The following is a 13,851-nucleotide window of genomic DNA, read 5'->3' as shown; positions in this document are numbered from 1 at the left end:
TAAATGCAATGTGGAGGTCTCCTGGCAAATTCAGTCGAATTTTGCTGATATCAAACCATTGTTCAGCAGACTTCTGGGTGAGATAATTTTACTTTTGCTGGTAAATTCGTTTTTTTTTTTAGCATAAATATAACACAAGTATCACCTCCTCGGCATTCATGAAACTGTGTTTCCATCCAGGCATTAATTTTAAACAACTCACAAATCTATGTAATTGATTAGTGTTGTCACATATAGGGTAGTATCCCTAAAAGTACCCTTAAAATCCTTGATGCTCGGTACTGTGGAATTGATTGATTGACTCATCTCTCAGTGATTCATTCATCTTTCATTTACATAGACAGGCTTATACGTTGGTTATGCATTATTAAAACACTTAAGGAATTGAACAACGTAGTTAAGGATATAAATTAAATTAAACTTTAATAAATATTTTCCGATATTTCGGCAACGTCACGTTGCCATCTTCTAAAGGAACTTGCAAAAAAAGTTACGTGCACGTAGGCACTACAACACAGAAACTGGGAATGAAGAGATGAAGCTATTGTTCTCCTAACAGTCCTGATGGTGCCCTCTAGCGGGCTGAGTAGGTGTTCTTGGCCGTTGGGCTGAAGGTCTGCTGATGTAGGCCTCCCAAATTTGGGGCAGTTGCATACAACCAAATTTGTTGAGGTTTGGAGAATTTCTTAGGGCTGAGGCTGATTCCATGAAGAGTCTTTCAAATTTGTATTTGCTACGGTGTATCACTGTAGCTTTCTTCCACCGTATTCTGTGGCGTATATCCAGAGCATGGTCCGCAAGCCCAGAATGACTGTATTTGTGAAAACGGATGTAGTCCTTGTGTTCCGAAATTCTGATATTCGCTGTCCTGCCTGTTTGGCCCAAGTAAGACTACATCCGTTTTCACAAATACAGTCATTCTAGGCTTGCAGACCATGCTCTGGATACACGCCACAGAATACGGTGGAAGAAAGCTACAGTGATACACCGTAGCAAATACAAATTTGAAAGACTCTTTATGGAATCAGCCTCATCCCTAAGAAATTCTCCAAACCTCAACAAATTTGGTTGTATGCGACTGCCCCAAATTTGGGTGGCCTACATCAGCAGACCTTCAGCCCAATGGCCAAGAACACTTACTTAGCCCGCTAGAGGGCACCATCAGGACTGTTAGGAGAACAATAGCTTCATCTCTTCATTCCCAGTTTCTGTGTGGTAGTGCCTACGTGCACGTAACTTTTTGTAAGTTCCTTTAGAAGATGGCAACGTGACGTTGCCGAAATATCGGAAAATATTTATTAAAGTTTAATTTAATTTATATCCTTAACTACGTTGTTCAATTCCTTAAATGTTTTATAGACATATCTATGGCTGCTGCTTATCAGGAATTCTTCCATTCTTCTCAGATCTGTTGAGATACTTATACTCTCACAGTTCAACTCCAGTTGGCTGTCACCCCCCCATATTTTCTCCCCCCCCTATTTTCTCACTTCCTCTACTGATATTCTTTGGAACTATCTCCTCTTCTGTGTTTTCTAGAAAAGTACAGTTTGCAAGTTTTTAATCTAATGTTAAATTTCTACAACTTTCTAATTTTTACCAGGTATTTAGGTGTTTAGGATCAGTGTAAAAACTAAAACTTTTATGCAGTGGACACTAAATAGTATTATCAGAGTAATTTTCAGTCAACTCTTGCTGTAGCAAATTTCTTTGTTTTACATTGATACTGTAGGAGTAGTTTATTGTAGTTAGTTTGCTATAGTGAATTTCTTTCTTTGTTCCGTCATCAGTAAACTTCCAAATGATCTGTATATGTTAAATTAATGAAATTAATCTTCTGAGTCATGTCAGTCTCTTGCTTGCTATTTTGGCATGTTTGTCAGAGGACACATTTTTTTCAAAGTTAAATGTCAATGTTTAATTTTGATGAGATTTGTATATTTCATTTGCCTGAAATTTTTAACATGTATTGAGTTAAGAAATAAAAATTATCAAAATGTTAGGAAGTTTGTATAAAATTTTTGCTTTTGCAGATCATAGAATTAAAACTGAAAATTTTACATTTGAAAATATGGAGATAACCTATGGAAGTGAGACTAATGAAATACAATAAGATGCTCGCTATAATTGAACCCTTAGGGTCCAGAAAATTGTTATAATGCAAAGTTTGTCATGATCATTTTAGGAATAAAAAAGACACCGCCTTCCCCGATCAATCAAAACAATGAAAATTCGGCAGAACCAAATGGTGGACATTAGGTCTCTTTCAGTCTATTAAATTTCCTACATAATCTGAAAACCCTTCTATAGAGACCAAACATGGAACTTTTATCAAGCCACTTCATGCTTCTAATAAGTGGGCAGTCATCTCACTGAGTGATGAAATTCATCTCCTACCTAAGATAATTATAAACATCTATGTACATAGTGGAGTCCACTGATATCTTAATTTTTGTACGTTCACACTCTTCTGTTTCTCTTCTTTCTTATGTTTCTTGTTTATTATTGTTTGCATTTCTATTCTTTCATTTGTGTGCATTATATGTAGGTTCTGCTTATCCTTTGTTAATTTTCCCACCATTTTGTTTGCTTACTGACCTCAGCCAAAGTTTTCTTCTTTATTTTCTAGTTTTAATGCAAAACTTGGAAATTTATTTAGATATTGTGAAGGTATTATGATTTTTCTGCTTGCTGTAAAATAGCGAGTTTACGATTGCATTGGTTCTGTGGGACCAATATATTTCATGTCTACTGTAGTAATCATAAATGATATTTATGGATAGGACCTGCTTCTGTTGTAATAGATATGGAATGAAGGTCAGCAACAAGAAGACAAAAACAATGAAAATAGGCAGAAGCATTGAAAATATCAACTGCATTGTGAATGGAGAACCTATAGAACAAGTAAAATATTTCAGCTACTTAGGATTTTTAGTGAAGGTGATAAATATGGAAATAGACAACAGAATCAACAAAGCAGGTATGGTAGGAAGTCAACTGAATAAATTTATATTGAATAAGAGAGAAATTAGACAAAACACTAAATTAGCTGTATACAAGACAGTATTGAAGCCAATTTTGACTTATGGATCTTAGGACTGGGTTAGAAATAAAACACTTATCAAAGACTGGAGACTGGAGATATGAGAGTCCCGAGAAAGATTAGAGGCATGAACAGATGATCATCAATGGCAATATCCTATTAAAAACAAGGATATTAGGAAAGAACTTGACATTGTTAGCATCCAAGAATGTGTTAGCAAAATTAATCTTAGGTGGTTATGGTCACTTAAACAGAATGGGAGAGGAAAGATTATTATTATTATTATTATTCAGGCCTCCAAGGAGTCAAAAGACTCATCGAGGGAGGTCCTTTCTAAGGCATAAAGTCTGTCAAGACTCATCGAGGGGAGGTCCCCCCCCCCCCCCTGAGAAACACAAAGTTTATCATACCACTCCTTAAACCCACTGACCGTTCTCGCTCCCACCACTCCATCAGGCAGTGCATTCCACGGCTCAACCACCCTCCACACAAAGAAACCACTCCTTACCCTCTTGCTCACAGTTTCCTTTCGTAACTTCCAGGGATGGCCTCTTGTCATCACTCCTTCCCACTGATCAACCAAGCGAAAGAACTCCCCAGTGTCAACCCTGTAACCACCTCTCAACAGTTTAAAAGTCTCAATCATATCACCTCTCCTTCTTCTATCCACCAAACTCTGCAGTCCACATTCTCTCAGCCGATCCTCATAACTATCCTTCTACAGTCCTGAAACCATCTTTGTCATCCGTCTTTGTATCCTTTCCACAGTTAATTTATCCCCTTCAAATCCTGGGGACCAAATCTGAGAACAATAGTCCAAGTGTGGTCTGATCAGAGACTTATACAACGGAATGATAACCCTCTTATCTCTGCAGGTCAGTGTCCTTCTCATAATAGCAGCAAGCCTCTGTGTTACCTTCACCACCTTTGCAATATGTCCCCTAAACTTCAGGTTTCTATCAATCATCAACCCCAGATCTCTTGTCTCCCCTACTTCCTCCAGTATAACTCCTCCCATAGAGTATGCAGCATCCCATCGATGTTTCCCAAACCTCAAGACCTTACATTTTGCTGCATTAAACTGACACCCCCATTCATTTGCCCATCTATCTAGCTTATTTAAATCCTCTTGCAGGGCTACCACATCTGCACTATTACTAATAATCCTTCCAAGCTTGGCATCATCCGCAAACAACTGAATATCCCCCTGCAATCCACTGGCTATGTCATTGATATAAAGGTTAAACAATATAGGTCCTAGTACTGAGCCCTGTGAGACCCCACTTGTAACCCTCTGCCTCCTGGAAACTGCTCCACCATACACAACTCTCTGATACCTATCAGACAGCCAATCCTGAATCCAGTTGACCAATCTGACATCCAGACCCATGTGCTGCAACTTAAATATCAGCTTATCATGTGGCACCCTGTCAAATGCCTTCGCCAAGTCTAAGAAAATTGCAGTATATGCCTTTCCCTCATCTAATGCTCTTGTAACTTTATTATAAAAGGCTAGCATATTGCTAAAACAAGAGCGTCCTTTCACAAATCCATGTTGATTCTCACTGATAACATTACCCTCATCTGCCCAATGCTGTACACGGTCCCTCACTACTTTCTCCAAGATCTTAACTACTGATGACACACAGACTTGCCTATAATTAGACACTTCCAGTCTGTTACCACCCTTATGCAATGGCACTATCTTACCTTCCTTCCATTCCCTGGGCACCTTTGCCAAAGCCAGACTTTCATTGAAAAGCCACGTTAAAGGTATTGTCAATTCCCTAGCACATTCTCTCAAAACTCGTGGCGAAATACCATCCAGTCCCACAGCTTTACTGACATCCAGAGTACTCAGTATCTGAAACACACTCTCCTCCTGTACCTCCACACCTCGTACCAGTCCTATCCCTCTAGCATTAAAACTGACTCCTCTAGGATGAAATACTCCAATAAAGTGTTCATTGAACAATTCCACTATGTCCTCTGCATCAGTCACTCTATTCCCATTTTTATCCCACAATATCATTCTTCTACAGTCGTTTCTCCTCCTACTGGCCACATATCTAAAAAAATTCCCTAGGATTTTCTTTGGATCTTAGGGCCAATCTCCTCTCATTCCAGTTTCGCTTTCCTTACCACACGAGTCACTCTTCTGGCCTGTGTCTTATATTCCTCATGCATCTCTTCACCTGTCTCCTTATATCTCTTCCATAGCCTCTTTTTCGCATGCAATTCCTGTTTAATATTGTTTGTCATCCACTTTACTCCAAATTGCGCCCTCTTCTTCACTCATGGTATACAACTTACCATTGCTGATAACAAATATTCTTTCACAATTTCCCATGCACTGGTGATATCCCGGCCTTCCAATTCCTCCCTCCATGAAACTTCCCGAAGTTGACGTCTAAGACTATTATAATCACCTGCCTTATAATTCCACATAAGTTCCCTTCTCTTTGATACTCCTGCATGTCTATTCATTTTCCAAGTCAAAACCATATGGTCACTCTCTCCAACTGGTGGGAGAGACGTCAACTCAGTTATCAACTCTTCTGATGCTATAACCAAATCCAAAATTTTTGAACCTCTTGTTCCCTCTGTTACATGTTGCCTAAGACATTTGTCCCTCAAGAATTCTAGAAATTCCATTCCCCTATTGTTACATGCATCTTCCTCTCTCCAATTTATACTACTGAAGTTAAAATCTCCCATAACAATCATTCTTCTTGCACTTGCCAAACTTAGCTGTCTAAACATCTCTTGGTCCCCATCCTCTGTGCTCCTAGGTCTGTAGCAACACCCCACTAAATATCCTGTCTTGCCTACCTCTACCTCACACCATACGCTCTCAAAATCATTTGTCTCACTACCTTCCAAATTGTCCACTCTTAGAGGACATAGGTCATCACTTATCATAAGCAGCACCCCACCACCACGCTTTCCCCTCCTATCCTGGCGAAAAATGCTATACCCAACGACTTCTATTCCTGTTTTTATATCCCCTTGTGTCAACCACGTCTCAGTGATCGCAATAATTTTTGGCCAGGCTGATGCTCTCTGCGCCACCAATTCCTCTCCCTTATTCCGGATACTCCTGGCATTAGTATACAGCATATAAATGCCATTGTTTCTATACCCAGCATTATCCCTTCTAGACTCCACTGGGCTCAGTGTTACCTGACATTGTCTCTCTTCTCCCAAGTATCCATTCCCACAAGAGGCCACCCCTGCTATCATCCTCCCTGGGACACACTGACTTGTTCAGAACAGCAATCTCTCCAGATGCCTACGTCCTTCCTCATTCAAATGTAAACGGTCTCTCGCAAACAACTCCTCTCTTTCCTCAAACGCACTCCAAGCATCCACATATACCAGTCCTCTCTTGTCACACATTCTCGCTATTATGCCATTCAATATCACCGCTCTTCTGCTCAGCTCATCACTATCATACCTAGGCAACACGCACACTATTTTTCCTCTCTGTCTTCTTCCGTACAGTCTCAAGCAAAAATCTCATATCTCTCGCTGCCCGACTTACATTACCACTCAAGTCATTCGTTCCTACCATCACAATCATCTCATCCACCCTTTCTCTTCTCTTAATTGCCATAGCCACCCTTTCTATTGTTCCTCCTGGCAAACACTCCTCACGCATCCTATCCTGAACACCACGGATCATTGAGTCACCATACATTATACCTCTTACCATTCCATCGCTCCTATTGTTTCCATTCTCTCCTCTTCTTTCATTCCCATACCTCTCTCTTCTACTGTTTCCATTCTCTCCTCTTCTAGCACTCCCATACATCTCTCTCATTCCCTCTCTCCTACTGTTTCCATTTTCTCCACTTCTAGCACTTCCATATCCCTCTCTCATTCTGTCTCTCCTACTACTCTTTCCATCCGCTCGTCTTCTAGCATTCACATACCTCTCTCTCATTCCATCTCTCCTACCGTTTCCATATCTCTCTCTCATTCCGTCTCTCCTACTGTTTCCATCCTCTCGTCTGCTAGCATTCCCATACCTCTCTCTCATTCCCTCTCTTCTACTGTTTCCAATCTCTCCTCTTCTAGCACCCTCATACCTCTCACTCATACTCCTTAAATTCTCTCTCTCTCCTACTCTGATTCGCCTTGTATTCATCTCTTCCATTCTCCTAATCTTATCTTTCATACTTCTGCTCTCATTCACTAGACATTCCACCTCCTCTTTCAACTCATCTATCTCTCTCTGCAGGTCAGTCACTCTTAATCTAAATTCACTCTCCCAAACAAAACCATCTCCTAAACTTCCACAGTCACTCACACCTTCCACACTATCAACCATTATTTTCTCAAAAACAAGTATTCTCTGCCAGGTTGGCAGGAAAAAGATCCAGAGGAAGACCAAGATATAGGTGGATTGATACAGTAAAAAGTGCCTTAGAAGACAGAAATATAAGATCTGATAATGTTGAAGCCTTGACAGGCAATAGATTGATTTGGAGGAAAATTGTAGATGGGAAGTTAGTAATGATGTAAGTTTTTCATGTACTATCATATCCTGTACACCCTTTGAGGTGTACATATCAGGAATTTGATGATGAGTAGGACCTGCTTTTAACACTTTTTATAATTCTCTGATTTTTGATGTGTTTGGCATATAATGGCAGGATATCATGTAATGTTTTATCCTTTTTTTTTTTTTGAAATATTTGTGCCTGTATTAACTTTTTTGTGCAACCCATACCTATAGATGTTATAGGTGTGTTACCTTTTTTTTTTGTGAAACACTCGTTTTATTATCAAATGGTATTTAGAAGGTTTAATTTGGTATTTATCATAATAATTACTAAAAAATTGGTTTAAATTGCAATAATGCAGGCAATGACAATCAAGGAAAAGGAATAGCCACAGTATTCAACACAAAATATGAGGCTAATCTTCTTGAATGGCAGTCAGTCTCAAGTAGAGTAATGTGGGCAAATATGAGAATTTGAACTGGGTGTCGAGGCTAGCTGGTGAACGGACGTGCTATCGGAGAGCTCCTGAGAGATTTGTGTTTTTTGTTGATTTATTGGTGTTTTGGATTCAATTTAATGGACTTAAGTGTTTAATTTTGATATATTATTAGAGCTTTATTAACGTGGTTAGTGTACTAAAGTGTTTTATAACATAATCTATGTCGGGAAGTCGCTGCTAGATGAATTCGTAATGAGTAGTGTTCGTGCAAGCTCCAGATAAGATAAGTATCATTTTCAGTTATCGATACAAATTACTTAATATTGTGTAGTTTTGTTTTGTTTGCCTTGCGTATTTTAGTGCGTCTGTTTTTGGTGTGTTATAACGTATAATTTGACAAAACACGTTGCAAATAAGTATGGCACCTGTGCGAAGGAAAATGGCGGCCAGTAATGATGGTTCGCCATCCTTATCAAAGAACGGTAGCATAAAAGAAATGAGTCAGTGTACTAGCTGTGAAATGTACGCTTTGCGGAGTGCGGTCAGAGTGTGGTTAGATGATGATAAAGGATTGAATGTGTGTAGAAAATGTAGGGAGAATGCGGAATTGAAGTGTATTTCGGATCGTGAGTGTGATATTTTTGTCAACCTTCAGAACGAAGGAAATAGGGATATGACAAGAAACGGCAAGGTTGTACATGAAAATTGTGAGAGTGTGAATGTAGAAAGTGTGAATGATAGTATAAATGGTTTCTCAGAGAACAAAAAAGATGAGATAGATGCATTGAGTGAGATCGCGTTGTTGAATAGTGCGATAGAAAGAGCAAAACAGCAGCTAGAGTGCATGAACAAAAGTAGACTGAATGAACCAACCAATAATAAAAGGTATGACAGGAAAAATAGACCTATGAATGTGAACATGAACAAAATGAAGGATAGAGTGCTGTATGGAGACTCGTTAGTACGAGGTGTGTTAGTAGAGGATTTGACAAAATCGTACCAACCTGGTGCGACCATAAAGGAAGTAACTGCGTCTATTAGAGAGCAAAAGGAAAAGGTGAAAGAAATGATTGTTGTGGCAGGTACGAATGATTTGAAAGGAGATAAAATGGAAATGATAGAAGACCTGAATGAATTGTTTGAGGTAGCAAAAGAAAAGAGTGAGAGAGTTAGAATGATTAGTCTTTTGCCACGGTATGACAGTGAAATGTTTAAAAGGAGGGCTATAATTGCAAATGACTTTATGCGTGGGTTATGTATGACGAGTGGTGTGGAATTTGTGGATGTGTGGAGTGAGTTTGATGGGCGAAAGGATCTATATAAGATGGATGGCTTGCATTTGAATGGTTACGGTGTAAGAAGACTTGAGAAAGTGTTGCTGAATGTAGTGGATGTGCAAATTCAGGGAAACTAGATTTGTTAGGGGGGGGTAGAGATACAGTCCTTATGGAGGCAGTTAAATGTAAGAATGAATATAATATGCCAGAGCAAATAAGGACAACAAATCAGAGTGGGATAGTTAATATAAGGCATCAAGGTAGGGTTGGGGCTAATGGGGGTCTTAAATTCATGTACACTAATACTAGGAGTATTAGGAACAAGAAGGAAGAGTTTTTGGCCATGGTTGGCACTTCCAGACCACAGGTTATAGGTATTAGTGAAACATGGCTGACTGTAGATGATATAACTAGTGGGATTGAATGTGATGGGTATAGTGTGTTCAGGAATGACAGAGAGAATAAAATGGGGGGAGGAGTATTGTTGATGATAGCTGATGAGCTCCAGCCAAGGAGAATAGAAGTTGAATTGTGGGATAGAGAAAAGAGCACATTTGAGGCCATTTGGTGTGAGATTGTGGCTAGCAGAACTAAATATACAATTGGGTGCTGCAATAGACCAGGTGATGGAAAAGATGGTGGTGACAGTATGCACAAGCAAATAGAAGAAATGGGTGGAAGGAGGGTGATTATTATGGGAGATTTCAACTATGGTCGCATCGATTGGAGTGAGGAGAGGACACACGGGAGGAAGGAACTGGATTTTATGCGGTTATTAAGGGATAACTATCTGCGACAGTATGTAATGGAAAATACTAGGGGTCAGAGAGTGCTTGACCTAGTAATTACATCTGAGGATTTGGCTGTAACAAATATGACCACATTGCCACCAATTGGTGAGAGTGATCATAGGGTCTTAACTTGGGAGGTGGCTAAAGGTGTAGAATTTTCAATTAAGATAGGGTACATGTGGAATTATCGGGCGGGAAAGTATGACAAGCTTAGGAGTTTGATTGGTTCAGTGCCATGGCATGTACAACTGCAAGGACTAGAAGTTGATAGTGCATGGGAGGTAGTTAAGAAGTGCTTGCATGAAGCAATGGCTGACTGTATACCTAGAGTCCGAATAATAAATCAAGTAGGGGTTAAATGGATGAATAACACCATTAAGCTTGAGTTGCAAAAAAAGAAACAACTATGGAGGAAATTTAAGGAGAAGGGTGACCGGCAGGCACATGAACGGTATAAAGCGCAGGCCAGAAGGGTGACGAGTGTGGTAAGAAAAGCAAAAAAGGATTACGAAAGAACATTGGCCATGCAGGCTAAAGAGAATCCTAAACAGTTTTTTAGATATGTAGCAAGTAAAAGGAAAAATGTACATGGCAGATTGATTTTAAAGAATGCCGATGGTAGGGAGGTAACTGAATCAGTTGAGATAGTTTAGTTACTGAGCGAGCACTTTGCAAAAGTATATCATCCAGGTGGTGACATTGCAGAAACGAATAAACCAGTAGATTATACGGGAATTGTGGTTAATAAAGTGGAGGTGAGTAGTCTATTGCATAACCTCAATGTCAATACATCTGTGGGATTGGATGGTATACCAGCTCGTGTTGTACGAGAAGCAGCTAAAGAATTGTCAGTACCCTTGACCATTTTGTTTAATTTGAGTCTCGGGTCTGGGTTAGTCCCGAGCGGGTGGAAAGAGGGGAAAATAGTTCCACTGCATAAAGGTGGTTCCAAGACTGCTGTTGTAAATTACCGACCGATTAGCATATCAGGAATCATTGTGAAGGTCTTAGAGAAAATAGTCAAGAGGAAAATACAAGATTGGATAGAAGAAAATGGGATACTGTATCGGGGACAGCATGGTTTTGTGAAGGGTAGGTCATGCCTCAGTAACTTGCTCACGTATTATAACACAGTGACGGCTGAACTGGATAAGGGTAATGGGTTTACGGTGATTCTGCTGGACCTTGCCAAGGCCTTTGACAGGATTCCACATGGAATTCTAATCAGTAAATTGCAGCATATGGGAATGGACATGGGGTTGGTGAGATGGATAGGAGGGTGGTTGACGGAGAGATATCAGAGAGTGGTTTACTTGGGAGTGGAGTCCACAAGACGGCCTGTGACTAGTGGTGTGCCACAAGGATCTGTTCTTGGACCACTGCTGTTTAATTTGTTCATAAATGATATAGGAAATGATCTGAGAGGAACAGTTCATTTGTTTGCGGATGATGCGAAGTTGGGTAGGGCAATAGTGATTGCAGATGACATCAAAATTTTGCAGGATGATTTGGATAGATTGGAGGTCTGGGCTAAGGAGAATGGATGTCAGTTTAATGTGGCAAAATGTAAGGTTATGCACTTTGGGGTGAAAGGATTGGCGGCAGATTACTGCATTGGTGGAACCCTGCTCCAGGAAATTGATGAGGCGCGAGATTTAGGAGTGTTGGTAGATAAGGAATTGAAATTTAGGGGACACATTGCAAAAGTGACCAAAACAGCTCATCAAATCACTTGGTTGCTGAGGAATACGTTGACAAGCAGAGACAAGCAGGTTATTGTTCCTCTCTATTGAGCCTTGATAAGACCCCATCCAGACTACTGTGCTCAGATTTGGTCACCTAGGTTTCTTCTTGATGGGGAGGAGGTGGAGAGGATCCAGAGGCGAGTGACCAAGATGATAGCAGGTCTGTGGAATGAACCGTATGAGAACAGGTTGAGGATTTGTGGGTTGCAAAAATTGGTTGATAGGCGGAGGAGGGGAGATATGATTGAGACATTCAAATTACTGAAGGGTTTCTATAAAATTAATTCAGAAGATATTTTTGAGAACAGGGCTGGTTGTGGGAGGACTAGGGGACATCCATGGAAACTGGGCAAAAGTGTGGTTAGTAAAGGTGTTAGAGCTGGGTTCTTTACTTTTAGAGTAGTGAATGAGTGGAATGCGCTCCCTGAGTCTGTAGTGGATGCTGTGACAGTGAATGAGTTTAAGGCGAGGTATGAAAGATACTGTATGAATGTCAAATAGTTGTGATGAATATGATTTGGGGCCTCCCTCGATGAGTCTAATGACTCCCTGGAGTTGCCCGTAATAATAGTAATAGTAATATTTGTGCCTATTGTCCCACAGAAGGTTCTACTAAGGTAGAAGTGGAGGAATTTTTTGACACAATGAAAAAGGAAAAGTTGGTCCTTGTTGGGGGATCTAAATAGCAGAGTAGGAAATGATTGTGAGACTTATATAAAAATATTTTGGGAAAATTTGGAGAAAAGAGCAAAGCTAATAATAATGGCAAATATCTGTTGGATTTCTGCTCAGGATATGGACTGGTTATTACTAACACCATGTTCCAACATAAAAATGTGCACAAATTCACATGGAGGGAAGAGGCTAGGAATAAGAAAAGTCTCATTGACTATGTTATTGTTGATAGTGATGTTTTCTCCCTGGTGCAGGACACCAGAGTGTACAGAGGATTTGAAATTGGAAGTGATCACTATTTAGTCTTGAGCAGGATAAAATTGAATTTCATATTGAAAAGAATAACATGTAAAAAAGTTTTAAAGCGAATAAAAGTTGAGCAGCTCTCAGATGTGAACTGTAGACTAAAATACAGAAAGATTATTGAAAAGAAAATAAAAGAGTTTGAGAACAGGAATCAAACCTTGGAGATTCAGTGGCAAACTCTGAAGAAAACATTGATTGATTCTGCTAGAGAGGCATATGGTGAGGTTGTGTGCAATTATAAAAAAATCGGAACTCCCTGGTGGACACAGGAAGTTAAAGAGGCAGTGAAGGAAAAGAAGAAAGCATATCAAAAGTTCCTGGCAAATAAGTCAGCTTTTACTCTTACAGAATACAGAGACAAATGTAAAAAAGCTAAACAGTGTGTAAAACTAGCTAAACAAAAGTCATGGGAGGACTTTGGCAAGAATATAGAAAATAAATATCAAGAAGGTGGCAAAATATTCTGGAGGTTGTTGAAGAAGCTTAGGAATGGAGGAAAGAGTGCTGTAAAAGGAGTTAGAGATGATAAAGGAGACATATAAACAGGAGAAAAAGATATCCTTGAAGTATGGAGTAATTACTTTGAAAAACTGAAAAATGAAACAAGCAGTGATGACAGCACAGTGATAAAAAAACACTGACCAGGCATGCAGTCAGGAATACATATCCATACTTGAAGTAGAAAAAGCCATCAAAGGCTTGAAATGTGGAAAGGCAGCAGGAGTAGATGATATTCGACCAGAAATGCTGAAGTATGGTGGTATAAAAAGTCTTACAGTGGCTGCACTGCATAGTTCAGAAAGCCTGGACTGAGGGACGAATTCCCGATGATTGGAGTAGAGCTCTCATAGTACCCATATATAAAAAGGGAAATAAAACTGAATGTGAGAATTAGAGGTATTTCCCTACTGAGTGTTCCTGGCAAGATCTATGCAAGTATACTTGAGAAACGGTTGAGAAGAATTGTGGAAGAAAAGCTTGGTGAAGAACAAGCTGGATTCAGGCCAAATAGGGGCTGTCAGGTTCAGATCTTCACTTTACGACAAATAGTCGAGAAAGCATGGGAA

At 39.7% G+C, this 13,851-nt stretch overlaps 1 protein-coding gene across 1 annotated transcript in view; it reads left to right on the top strand.

The window, feature by feature from the left end:
- The window catches only part of RpL11 (ribosomal protein L11), a 75,700-nt gene that overhangs the window by 31,396 nt on the left and 30,453 nt on the right, over nt 1–13,851 (top strand). The window lies entirely within an intron of this gene.

This window comes from Typopeltis vanoorti, chromosome 17, assembly GCF_054136105.1.
Source record: "Typopeltis vanoorti isolate ZY-2024b chromosome 17, IOZ_Tvanoo_1.0, whole genome shotgun sequence".
Lineage (NCBI taxonomy): Eukaryota > Metazoa > Arthropoda > Arachnida > Uropygi > Thelyphonidae > Typopeltis > Typopeltis vanoorti.
This window is presented reverse-complemented; position numbering and strand designations above follow the sequence as displayed.